The 13,933-nt window shown below is 27.8% G+C and overlaps 1 long non-coding RNA gene across 1 annotated transcript; it reads left to right on the forward strand.

The window, feature by feature from the left end:
- Positions 1-1,240: 1,240 nt before the first annotated feature.
- On the forward strand, positions 1,241-2,493 carry LOC108870929. Its single transcript, XR_001957599.2, has 2 exons — positions 1,241-1,794; positions 1,884-2,493. It is a non-coding gene; the product is annotated as an uncharacterized LOC108870929 (long non-coding RNA).
- The last annotated feature ends 11,440 nt before the right edge of the window (positions 2,494-13,933 follow it).

Here is a 13,933-nt window from a genome sequence, read left to right on the forward strand (position 1 = left end):
ATATCCAAAAACGTTCAAATGACTTAAAAATAGAGAAAATGAGTGGAAGATTAGATAAATCTACATTTATAGAACACACAAAAATACATATCTAAAATTAATAGATCTACCTCTAAATTAGTGGAAGATGAGTACCATTTGATTAAAAACCTGCAAAAAAAATAGATTAGTAAGAAATACATGAGACAAAACTGAAAAATTCATATAAAGTTTGGTGTTTTCAAGTCAAAGAGATTAGAGAGAGGTTGGAGAGTTTTAGAATGATGAACATTACATTTTTGTTGCAGCCATTTGAGAGGAGGAGAGAGAATGTGTAAATTTTTCTTTATATAGGGAGACAAAAAATCCAATTAGATTAAATATTTTTGACTCAGACGACTTCCTGGACGACTTACATTTCAGTCGTCTGGTGAAGAAATTAAAACAGACGACTTACATGTAAGTCGTCCAGAAGAGTTTAATATTTTTAGCGGGAAATTAAATATTTTTAGCGGGAAACTAAAATAGAAGACTTTCCAGACGACTTACAAGTAAGTCGTCTGGACGACTGAAATATACGTCGTCCGGGTAAATTATTCAACAGACGACTGAAATATAAGTCGTCCACACCCTAAACATAACCCCTAAACTTAATTATCTAATTAAACACTTCATAAAACCAAATCAAACTTGAAAAGTATTTACTATACACAGAAATAAACACATATAGGTGAAAACTAATTTTTGAAAAAAACATTTTAGTTTTCCAAAATCTAACCCTAGCAATACATACAATACTACAACATATGTTTGCCAAACTCCTAAACTAAAGTATTTCATGATTCACTATTTCCACTCATCTATCTTCAAAACAAATCAATTTTATCATATCTTAATTTATATCAGTTAAAACTGTTTATAATTACTTGATTTTTATTTTTTACGCATCAAAATATTTTTTTACAAGATTTATAAATTATTTTTAAAATAAACTGGTACCAGACGACTTACACTTCAGTCGTCCAGACGACTTCCAACATCTCAGACGACTCAGACGATTTACTGGGGCTATATTCGTAAAAATGTCTTCTATTTTTTTGTTTGGTCACAAGGGGCTGAGCTGTAATTTCACTAGGCTTTTAGGTTAGTTTTGCATTTGATTCAAGTTTGGGTATAGATTTGGGATTAAAATCAAGTTGTGGGTTAGTTTTGGCAAAAATCCCAAATTAATATTACATATTTTGAGGTTTCGGGGCTTAAAACCTCATTTTATTCAAAAAAACACAGAATGAGGTTCTGGATTAAACGCCCCTACTGGCTACTGCTAAGTTTTGCAATAAAAAGATTATGAAGTAGCATACAAATTACAGGTTTGGTCCAGTGGTTTAGACAATGTTGAAACTATCCCTAGACATTACATCATCTGATGAATGTTTTGACTTGATTGCTGGTTTTATCGAGCACAGAGATTGTACAGTCTTGATGATGAGGTGAACACCGAACTATCCATGATCTGTTCTGGAATCTTATAATCAGGAGACTCTGATAACTTAAAGAACCGTCACTTGACTCCACTTAGGACTCTGAGGGATGTCATCATCTTACTCATCTTCCTCTCTACGGCTTTCATGTTCCTCATCTACTTCGCACCACCTTTTGCTCTAGCTCTACGCCTTCTCAGCGTCCACCAATCTAGAAAATCTACATCCTTCATCTTTGGTCACTGGCTAGCTCTATGCTTCAAATGCTTTCAACGTTTAAAGACCCTCGAGAGCCCTTGTGGCTAGCTCTCTTCCCTGAAGGAACTGACTTCACGTATACTACATGTTTCCCTCTCTGACTTTAATTACATACGAGTTCTGTGACGTATGCTTAACGTCTTCCTTTTGTTGTTGGATATGCAGTGAAGAGAAATGCAAGAGAAGCCAAAAGTTTGCAGCCGAAGCTGGTCTTCCAACGCTATCAAACGTACTTTTATAGCCCTGTTCGTTATAAAGACGCCGCGATCAGCGTCAACGGCCAATTATTACACTGTAACGGAAGAAAATTCATTGATAGGGCTGTTCGTTTGGTTGCCGCAGGTACTGGTAGAGTTGTAAACTGGGCGAGCCCATGTCCATTAGCCCATATCCATTTGTCCATTCATTGTTTGTGGACAGCAAAGTGACCATGTCCATTAAGAACCATGTCCATTAAAGACCATACCCACTAACACCCATATTTTTATGGGCTGCCATGGGGTCCATAATGACCATATAAGAAAATTTTAAATTTTAATTTATAAGCATACAATTATATATAAAAGTTCATAAAATTAAAATTCATCCATAAATTCAAAAGTACAACAATACATAAGTTCATAAATACAACAATTACGGTTTTGGTGGGAAAAATTGATTTTGCAGTTTTGGCGGAAAAACTCGATTTTGCAGTTTTGACGGAAAAACTCGATTTTGCAGTTTTGACGGAAAAACTCGATTTTTCAGTTTTGGCGGAAAAAACTCATTTTTGCGGTTTTGGTGGAAAACTCGATTTTCTGATTTTGGTAGAGAAACTCGATTTTTCGGTTTTGCCATGGGGTCTATAATGACCATATAAGAAAATTTTAATTTATAAGCATACAATTACATATACAAGTTCATAAAATTAAAATTCATCCATAAATTCATAAGTACAATAATACATAAGTTCATAAGTACAACAATTTCGGTTTTGGCGAGAAAAATCGATTTTGCGGTTTTGGCAGAAAAACTCGATTTTCCGGTTTTGGCGGGAAAATTCGATTTTGCGTTTTGAAGAAAAACTCGATTTTCTGGTTCTGACGGGAAAATTTGATATTAAAATTTAAGCGAAAAAATCGATTTTACGAGTTTAGCGGAAAAACTTAAATTTTATAAACCTTAGGTTTTGTGACCATTGGACAGTCCACGTCCATAAAGCCCAAACCCAATAAAGACCATTTTTTTAATGGTCTTCCACATTTTGTCCAATGAAAACTAATGGGAAAAATGGGTTTGTCCATATTAAGCCCGTTTGTATATGGACATGGACAACCATTGGACGGCCCGCCCATTTGACACCTCTAGGTACCGGCGGCAGCGGCAGCGTCAATATTCTGCGTCAACTCTTGTTCGTTTTGTTGATGCAGGAACCGGCGGCAGCGGCAGCGTCCGAACGCTGCGTCCTGCGACTGACGCCGATAAAACATGCGGTCGCGATATGATATGCGTCAACGTCTGCAAAACGAACAACAACTGTCCTCATTGACGCTGCCGCCGCCGCTGACGCTGCTGCTGCCGCTGACGCCGAAACCTGCGGCAACCAAACGATCAGGGCTGATGTTGAAACTAAAACAGACGCAAGCTGATAATGAAGGGCAGTAAATCGGAGTTGCCGTTGTCGCTGATATTTTCAGCGTCGTGTTTACTGGTTTTTATTTGCCGCGCGACTTAATAATCAGATCCGTTTTATCTTGACGGTGCTGTGTTTTCCGTAACCATAGAGAGAATTTTGAGTGGCTGCCGCTTGTGGCCGCGTTGATGAAACTAACAGGACTATCGTCCATGAAAGATGGGCAGCGTGGCTTGTATGCAATGTTCAAATCATAAACTGCGTCCAAAGAGTTATGTAGAGCTTCTAAGCAAACGCTGAAGCCTCTTGTCTTCGGTAATGTATTCGGTACTGAAGCGAGTTCTAGCAAAGGAGATTCCATCAAATGAAGCAGAGTCTTCTGCTTAGTTAATGGATTCGTTTCAGTGTAAGGACAGGCTGCTATCTGATTTCAATGCTCAAGGGCAGTTCCCAAATCAAAGACCAGAACAAGAACTATCTATTGTCAAGTGCATTGCAACATTTGGAGTGATAGTATCTTTGACGGTACTGTTTCTTTATCTGACCTTGTATTCACATAGCTGTTTCAAAGTATATGTTGGTCTAAGCTTCACATATTTATCTTTTGCTACTTATTACAAGTTCCGACCTTCACCATCTGTTGGCTCTTGTAAAGAATCAAAAACCCATTAACTCTGTTGTACATACATTTTTTTTTTCAGACAAGAATATACAGGATGATAAGATTTAGTTGACTTGTATATTTATTTGCATTATGGTTGTGTCAAGCTGTTTAGTCTTGCAGTAGCCACTGTGGGTAATTGATTGTAGGAACTGTGAAACTAAACTCGTGTTCACTGAGTTAGAAACAACAATAGGTCATCAACTCTTTGTAGTCGAAAAGTGTTCTATATAACTAGTAAAGAAACTTCCCATCTGAACAAGACTTTGTCAGTGATGGAAGACGCAAGTAAACTGCTTAATTTTGTCCCAAAAGGATGCTACCTTCTTCTAAAGGTGATGCAAGAGAGAAGACCGGTCGCTTGTGCTCTTTAACTCCTCCATTAGATCATCTTTTCAAGTAAGAGAATGTATAGAATTTGCCTGTTTTATTTACATGTCTTTTGCTTGTTCACATGTCATCTTGATTATCCAAGTAGGTGGAAGTGAGATTAGGTTAGCTTTGATAGACCTACCTATAAACTTGCTTTACCTTTTCGGTTGGGAAAGCGTGTTCTTGTGAGGTTGATTAGACAAGAAACTTATATAAATGTGCACAATAAAAGATTCAAGACATGCAAATCCAACTTCATTTGGGAAAAAGAGAGTGCAACAAAATACATAAACGTAAATGATACCGTGTCATTAAGTTTATAAAAGAATCAAATTATAAAGTTTAATTTTTGTATATTGTATTGATGAAAAAATCTGAAAATAATTCTCATATATCTACAAATATTTTTGTTATCCTAATTTCTAAATCACAAACCCAAATCTACAGTATTTCTTAAAAAATGAAAACTTTCCAAAAATAGCAGATTTTAAGAAAATTATTTAAAAATACAATATATTGATGAAAAATTCTGAGATAATACTCATCTATCCATAAATATTCTTGTTATCCTAATTTATAAATCACAAACCAAAATCTACAGTATTTCTCAAAAAATGAAAACTTTCCAAAAATAACAGTTTTTATGAAAATTATTTAAATATAAAACCTATTGATGAAAAACTCTGAAAGAATACTCATCTATCCACAAATTTTTTTGTTATCCTAATTTCTAAATCACAAACTCAAATCTATAAAAGTTCTCAAAAAATGAAAACTTTTTAAAAATAGCAGCTTTTAAGAAAATTATAAAAAATACAATATATTGATAAAAAATTCTGAAAGAATACTCATCTATCCACAAATATTCTTGTTATACTAATTTCTAATCATAAACCTAAATCTACAGTATTTCAAAAAAAAATGAAAACATTCCAAAAATAGTAGCTTTTAAGAAAATTAATTAAAAATACAATATAATGATGAAAAATTCTGAAATAATACTCATATATCCACTAATATTCTAGTAATCCTAATTTCTAAATCCCAAACCCAAATCTACAGTATTTCTCAAAAAAATAAAGACCTTCCAAAAATATAAGTTTTTATGAAATTTATTTAAAAATACAATATAATGATGAAAAATTCTGAAATAATACTCATCTATCCACAAATATTCTTGTTATCCTAATTTCTCAATCACAAACCCAAATCTACAGTATTTCTCAAAAATGAAAACTTTCAAAAAATAGAAATTTTTATGAAAATTATTTAAAAATAGAACCTATTGATGAAAAACTCTGAAAGAATACTCATCTATCCACAAATATTCTTTTTATCCTGATTTATAAATCACAAACTCAAATCTATAAAAATTCTCAAAAAAATGAAAACTTTCCAAAAATAACAGCTTTTAAGAAAATTATTTAAAAATACAATATATTGATGAAAAATTCTGAAAGAATACTAATCTATCCACAAATATTCTTGTTATCCTAATTTCTAAATCACAAACCCAAATCTACAGTATTTTTTTTTAAAAAAAGAAAACTTTCCAAAAATAGTAGTTTTTAAGAAAATTATTTAAAAATACAATATATTGATGAAAAATTCTGAAATAATACTCATCAATCCACAAATATTCTTGTTATCCTAATTTTTAAATCACAAACCCAAATCTGCAGTATTTCTCAAAAAAAAAAACTTTCCAAAAGCAGCTTTTAAGAAAATTATTTAAAAATACAATATATTGACGAAAAATTCTGAAATAATACTCATCTATCCACAATTATTTTTGTTGCCCTAATTTCTAAATCACAAACACAAATCTACAGTATTTCTCAAAAAATGAAAACTTTCCAAAAATAACAGTTTTTATGAAATTATTTAAAAATACAACCTATTGATGAAAAATTCTGAAAGGATACTCATCTATCCACTAATATTCTTGTTATCATAATTTCTAAATCACAAACCAAAATCTACATTATTTCTCAAAAAAATGAAAACCTTCCAAAAATATAAGTTTTTATGAAAATTATTTAAAAATACAACCTATTGATGAAAAACTCGGAAAGAATACTCATCTATCCACTAATAGTCTTGTTATCCTAATTTATAAATCAAAAACTCAAATCTATAAAAATTCTTTAAAAAAATGAAAACTTTCCAAAAATAACAGCTTTTAAGAAAATTATTTAAAAATACAATATATTGATGAAAAATGATGAAAGAATACTCATCTATCCACAAATATTCTTGTTATCCTAATTTCTAAATCACAAACACAAATCTACATAATTTCTCAAAAATATGAAAACTTTCCTAAAATAACAGTTTTTATGAAAAACTCTGAAAGAATACTCATCTATCCACAAATATTTTTATCATCCTAATGACTATATCACAAAATCAAATCTATAAAAGTTTTCAAAAAATGAAAACTTTCCAAAAATGGCAGTTTTTAAGAAAAATATTAAAAATACAATATATTGATAAAAAATTCTGAAAGGATACTCATCTATCCACAAATATTTTTGTTATCCTAATTTCTAAATCACAAACCCAAATCTACAGTATTTCTAAAAAAAAATGAAACTTTCCAAATATAGCAGCTTTTAAGAAAATTATTTAAAAATACAATATATTGATGTAAATTCTAAAATAATACTTATATATCCACAAATAATTTTGTTATACTATTTTCTAAATCACAAACCCAAATCTACAGTATTTCTCAAAAAAATGAAAATTTTCCAAAAATAGGACTTTTTCTTAAAATAATTTTAAAATACAACCTATTTATGAAAAATTCTGAAAGAATACTCATTTATCTATTAATATTCTTGTTATCATAATTTCTAAATCACAAACCAAAATCTACATTATTTCTCAAAAAAATGAAAACCTTCCAAAAATATAAGTTTTTATGAAAATTATTTAAAAATACAACCTATTGATGAAAAACTTGGAAAGAATACTCATCTATCCACTAATAGTCTTGTTATCCTAATTTATAAATCAAAAACTCAAATCTATAAAAATTCTTTAAAAAAAATGAAATTTTTCCAAAAATAACAGCTTTTAAGAAAATTATTTAAAAATACAATATATTGATGAAAAATGATGAAAGAATACTCATCTATCCACAAATATTCTTGTTATCCTAATTTCTAAATCACAAACACAAATCTACATAATTTCTCAAAAATATGAAAACTTTACAAAAATAGCAGTTTTTATTAAAATAATTTTAAAATACAACCTATTGATGAAATATTCTGAAAGAATATTAATCTATCCAAAAATATTCTTGTTATCATAATTTCTAAATCACAAACCCAAATCTACAGTATTTCTCAAAAAAAAAAAACTTTCCAAGAATAGCTGTTTTTAAAAAAATTATTTTAAAATACAATATATTGATGAAAAATTCTGAAATAATACTCATATATCCACTAATATTCTAGTTATCCTAATTTCTAAATCTCAAACCCAAATCTACAGTATTTCTCAATAAATGAAAACTTTCCAAAAATAGCACTTTTTATTAAAATAATTTTAAAATACAACCTATTGATGAAAATTTCTGAAATAATACTCATCTATCCACTAATATTCTTGTTATCCTAATTTATAAATCACAAACCCAAATCAACAGTATTTCTCAAAAAATGAACACTTTACAAAAATAGCAGTTTTTATTAAAATAATTTTAAAATACAACCTATTAATGAAAATTTTTGACTAAATATTCATCTATCCACTAATATTCTTGTTATCCTAATTTCTAAATCACAAACCAAATCTACAGTATTTCGCAAAAAAATGAAAACTTTCCAAAAATAGAAGCTTTTAAGAAAATTATTTAAAAATACAATATATTGATGAAAACTTCTGAAATAATACTCATCTATCCACAAATGTTCTTGTTATCCTAATTTCTAGATCACAAACCCAAATCTACAGTATTTCTCAAAAAATGAACACTTTACAAAAATAGCACTTTTTATTAAAATAATTTTAAAAATATAACCTATTGATGAAAAATTCTGAAAAAATACTCATCTATCCACTAATATTCTTGTTATCGTAATTTCTAAATCACAAACGCTAATCTACAGTATTTCGCAAAAAAAATGAAAACTTTCCAAAAATAGAAGCTTTTAAGAAAATTATTTAAAAATACAATCTATTGATGAAAAATTCTTAAATAATACTCATATATACACAAATATTCTTGTTATCCTAATTTCTAAATCAGAAACCCAAATCTATAGTATTTCTCATAAAATGAACACTTTACAAAAATAGCATTTTTTATTAAAATAATTTTAAAAATATCACCTATTGATGAAAAATTCTGAAAAATACTCATCTATCCACTAATATTCTTGTTATCCTAATTTCTAAATCACAAACCCAAATCTACAGTATTTCTTAAAAAAAATGAAAACTTTCCAAAAATAGTAGCTTTTAAGAAAATTATTTAAAAATACAATATATTGATGAAAAATTCTGGAATAATACTCATATATCCACAAATATTCTTGTTATCCTAATTTCTAAATCACAAACCCAAATCTACAGTATTTCTCAAAAAAATGAAAACTTTCCAAAAATAACACTTTTTATTAAAATAATTTTTAAATACAACCTATTGATTAAAATTCTGACAAAAATACTCATCTATCCACAAATATTCTTGTTATCCTAATTTCTAAATCACAAACCCAAATCTACAGTATTTCTCAAAAAATGAAAACTTTCCAAAAATCGCACTTTTTCTTAAAATAATTTTAAAATACAATCTATTGATGAAAAAATTCTGAATGAATACCCATCTATCCACAAATATTCTTGTTATCCTAATTTCTAAATCACAAACCAAAATCTACATTATTTCTCAAAAAAATGAAAACTTTCCAAAAATAGCACTTTTTATTAAAATAATTTTGAAATATAACCTATTGATGAAAAACTCTGAAAGAATACTCATCTATCCACAAATATTCTTGTTATCCTAATTTATAAATCACAAACCTAAATCTAAAGTATTTCTCAAAAAATGAAAACCTTCGAAAAATAGAAGTTTTTATGAAAATTATTTAAAAATCAACCTATTTATGAAAAACTCTGAAAGAATACTGATATATCCACTAATATTCTTGTTATCCTAATTTATAAATTACAAACTCAAATCTATAAAAATTCTCAAAAAAATTAAAACTTTCCAAAAATAACAGCTTTTAAGAAAATTATTTAAAAATACAATATAATGATGAAAATTCTGTAATAATACTCATATATCTACAAATATTCTTGTTATCCTAATTTCTAAATTACAAACCCAAATCTATAGTATTTCTCAAAAAAATGAAAACTTTCGAAAAATAGCACTTTTTATTAAAATAATTTAAAAATACAACCTATTGATGAAAAACTCTGAAAGAATACTCATCTATCCACTAATATTCTTGTTATCCTAATTTCTAAATCACAAACCCAAATCTACAGTATTTCTAAAAAAAATAAAAACCTTCGAAAAATAGAAGTTTTTAAGAAAATTATTTAAAAATACAACCTATTGATGAAAAACTCTGAAAGAATATTGATCTATCCACTAATATTCTTGTTATCCTAATTTATAAATCACAAACTCAAATCTATAAAAATTCTCAAATAAAAACCTTCCAAAAATAACAGCTTTTAAGAAAATTATTTAAAAATACAAGATATTGATGAAAAATTCTGAAATAATAATTATCTATCCACAAATATTCTTGTTATCCTAATTTCAATATCACAAACCCAAATCTACAGTATTTCTCAAAAAAAATTGAAAACTTTCCAAAAATAGCAACTTTTAAGAAAATTATTTAAAAATACGACATATTGATGAAAAAATTCTGAAATAATGCTCATATATACACAAATATTCTTGAGTTGGTTACATTCAGAGACACTTTTTCACTTTCTCTTACATCTAGAGACACTTCTTACATGTGACACACTTTGTTGTGGGCCACCAACAGATACTGGACAATTTTACCCTTAATAAAAACAACAATTGTGGACGGGTGATGCGTGGATGCGTGATTTATACGTGGATGGGTGATGTGTGGATGAGTGATGAATAATATGTGGACAGACGATATTAATGCGTGGACAGACGATGTTAATGTGTGAGCATATGATGTTAATGTGTTTTATAGTAGATAACCCTCACCAAAAGAAAACTTTTTTTTTGTCCATACCTAAGTTCTATGTTTTGATACGATAAATTGTGGACTGAATCAAAGCCAATACATATGTTTTTGAAATAATTACTTGTCACTGCCAAAAATTTTAAGGAAAACCAAAAATAAATGGATATAAAACAAAAGTTGTGGACAAGGTTCTGTACACATGAAAATTTATCCATAAATTTATGTCCACATCTACAAACAAGTGTAATCAAATATACCATCTTCCTCCAAGAGAGAGAGAGAGAGAGAGAGAGAGAGAGAGAGAGAGAGAGAGAGAGAGAGAGAGAGAGAGAGAGAGAGAGAGAGAGAGAGAGAGAGAGAGAGAGAGACTTTCTCCATGACCACATCCAATCCAACGCAATGTAACTAGCTCTCGATCTCAGATAAAGTAGCTCTACCAATGGATAGACAGTTATGATCGAGCTATCTTATCATATTTCGATAGCTAGTTGCGTTAGATTGGATGTTATCACATGAGAAGTCTCCAACAGATCGGTGTACATCAGTTCAAAATATAAAACCTTTAGTGAGTTAGAACCAAAACTCAATCATGGTGGGGGTGTCGGCGGTGCCGGTGATGATGGGAATAACGGTGGAAACATGGTTATGCCCGGAGATTATGGCGAAGAACAAATTTTTAAAGGTATCAACCAACGTCCTTCGTGTTAAAAATGTTCACGTCCACAACTAATTTATAATTCTATTATCCACGCTTTGGTGTCCACATCCACATTCAAATTTGTTAATATATATATAATATATATATATAATATATATATGAAAATAGATCTTAAAAGATAGATAATTTTATATATAATTTGTTGTGACAATTATTTTTTTTTAATATATTTTAAAATTTGAGATAAAAGTAAATGAAATCATAAAGTGAAATGAGAAAAACAGAAAATAGAATAAGAGGAAGAGAGAGATTAGTGTGATACATAAGAAAGAATAAGGTCATATGAGTCATTTTCACAAGAGAAAGTGTGTTTCAAGTGTAAAGTGTCTTATAATGTAATTAGAATGTGGAAAAGTACCTATAAATGTAAAAAATTCAATATTCTTGTTATCCTAATTTCTAAATAACAAACGCAAATCTACAGTATTTCTCAAAAAAAATAAAAACTTTCCAAAAATAGCAGCTTTTAAGAAAATTATTTAAAAATACAATATATTGATGAAAAATTCTGAAATAATGCTCGTATATACACAAATATTCTTGTTATCCTAATTTTTAATCACAAACCCAAATCTATAGTATTTCTCAAAAAAGTGAAAACATTCCAAAAATATCAGCTTTTAAGAAAATTATTTAAAAATACAATATATTGATGAAAAATTCTGGAATAATACTCATATATCCACAAATATTCTTGTTATCCTAATTTATAAATCACAAACCCAAATCTACAGTATTTCTCTAAAAAATGAAAACTTTCCAAAAATAGCAGCTTTTAAGAAAATTATTTAAAAATACAATATATTGATGAAAAATTCTGAAATAATGCTCATATATACACACATATTTTTGTTATCCTAATTTCTAAATCACAAACCCAAATCTACAGTATTTTTCAAAAAATGAACACTTACAAAAATAGCATTTTTTATTAAAATAATTTTAAAAATATAACCTATTGATGAAACATTCTGAAAAAATACTCATCTTTCCACTAATATTCTTGTTATCCTAATTTCTACATCACAAACGCAAATCTACAGTATTTCGCAAAAAAATGAAAAATTTCCAAAAATAGAAGCTTTTAAGAAAATTATTTAAAAATACAATATATTGATGAAAAATTCTGAAATAATACTCATATATCCACAAATGTTCTTGTTATCCTAATTTCTAAATCACAAACTCAAATCTACAGTATTTCTCAAAAAATGAACACTTTACAAAAATAGCACTTTTTACTAAAATAATTTTAAAAATATAACCTATTGATGAAAAATTCTGAAAAAATACTCATCTATGCACTAATATTCTTGTTATCCTAATTTATAAATCACAAACTCAAATCTATAAAAATTCTCAAATAAAAACCTTCCAAAAATAACAGTTTTTAAGAAAATTATTTAAAAATACAAGATATTGATGAAAAATTATGAAATAATAATCATCTATCCACAAATATTCTTGTTATCCTAATTTCGAAATCACAAACTCAAATCTACAGTATTTCTCAAAAAAAAATTGAAAACTTTCCAAAAATAGCAGCTTTTAAGAAATTATTAAAAAATACGACATATTGATGAAATAATCTTAAATAGCACTCATCTATCCACAAATATTCTTGTTATACTAATTTCTAAATCACAAACCCAAATCTACAATATTTCTAAAAAAAAATGAAAACTTTCCAAAAATAGCAGTTTTTAAAAACAATTAATTAAAAATACAATATAATGATGAAAATTTCGGAAAGAATATTCCTCTATTCAAAAATATTTTTGTTATCCTAATTTCTAAATCACAAACCCAAATCTACAGTATTTTTCAAAATATGAAAACTTTCCAAAAATGGCAGTTTTTATGAAAATTGTTTAAAAATACAACCTATTGATGAAAAACTCTGAAAGAATACTCATCTATCCATTAATATTCTTGTTATCCTAATTTCTAAATCACAAACCCAAATCTACAGTATTTCTTAAAAAAAATGAAAACCTTCCAAAAATAGTAGTTTTTATGAAAATTATTTAAAAATACAATATATTGATGAAAAATTCTGAAACAATACTCATATATCCAGAAATATTTTTATTATCTCATTTTCTAAATCACAAACCCAAATCTACAGTATTCTCAAAAAATAAAAACTTTCCAAAAATAATAGCTCTTAAGAAAATTATTAAAAATACAACCTATTGATGAAAAACTCTGTAATAATACTCATCTACCCTCTAAAATTCTTGTTATCCTAATTTCTAAATCATAAACCCAAATCTACAGTATTTTTCCAAAAAATGAAAACCTTCCAAAAATATAAGTTTTTATGAAAATTATTTAAAAGTACAATCTATTGATGAAAAACTCTGAAAGAATACTGATCTATCGACTAATATTCTTGTTATCCTAATTTCTAAATCACAAACTCAAATCTATAAAATTTCTCAAAAAATGAAAACTTTCCAAAAATATCAGTTTTTAAGAAAATTATTTAAAAATACAACCTATTGATGAAAAAAATCTGAAAAAATACTCAGCTATTAACAAATATTCTTGTTATCCTAATTTCTAAATCACAAACTCAAATCTACAGTTTCTCTAATAAATGAAAACTTTCCAAAAATGTAAGCTTTTAAGAAAATTATTTTA

Source organism: Brassica rapa, chromosome A02 (genome assembly GCF_000309985.2).
Source record: "Brassica rapa cultivar Chiifu-401-42 chromosome A02, CAAS_Brap_v3.01, whole genome shotgun sequence".
Lineage (NCBI taxonomy): Eukaryota > Viridiplantae > Streptophyta > Magnoliopsida > Brassicales > Brassicaceae > Brassica > Brassica rapa.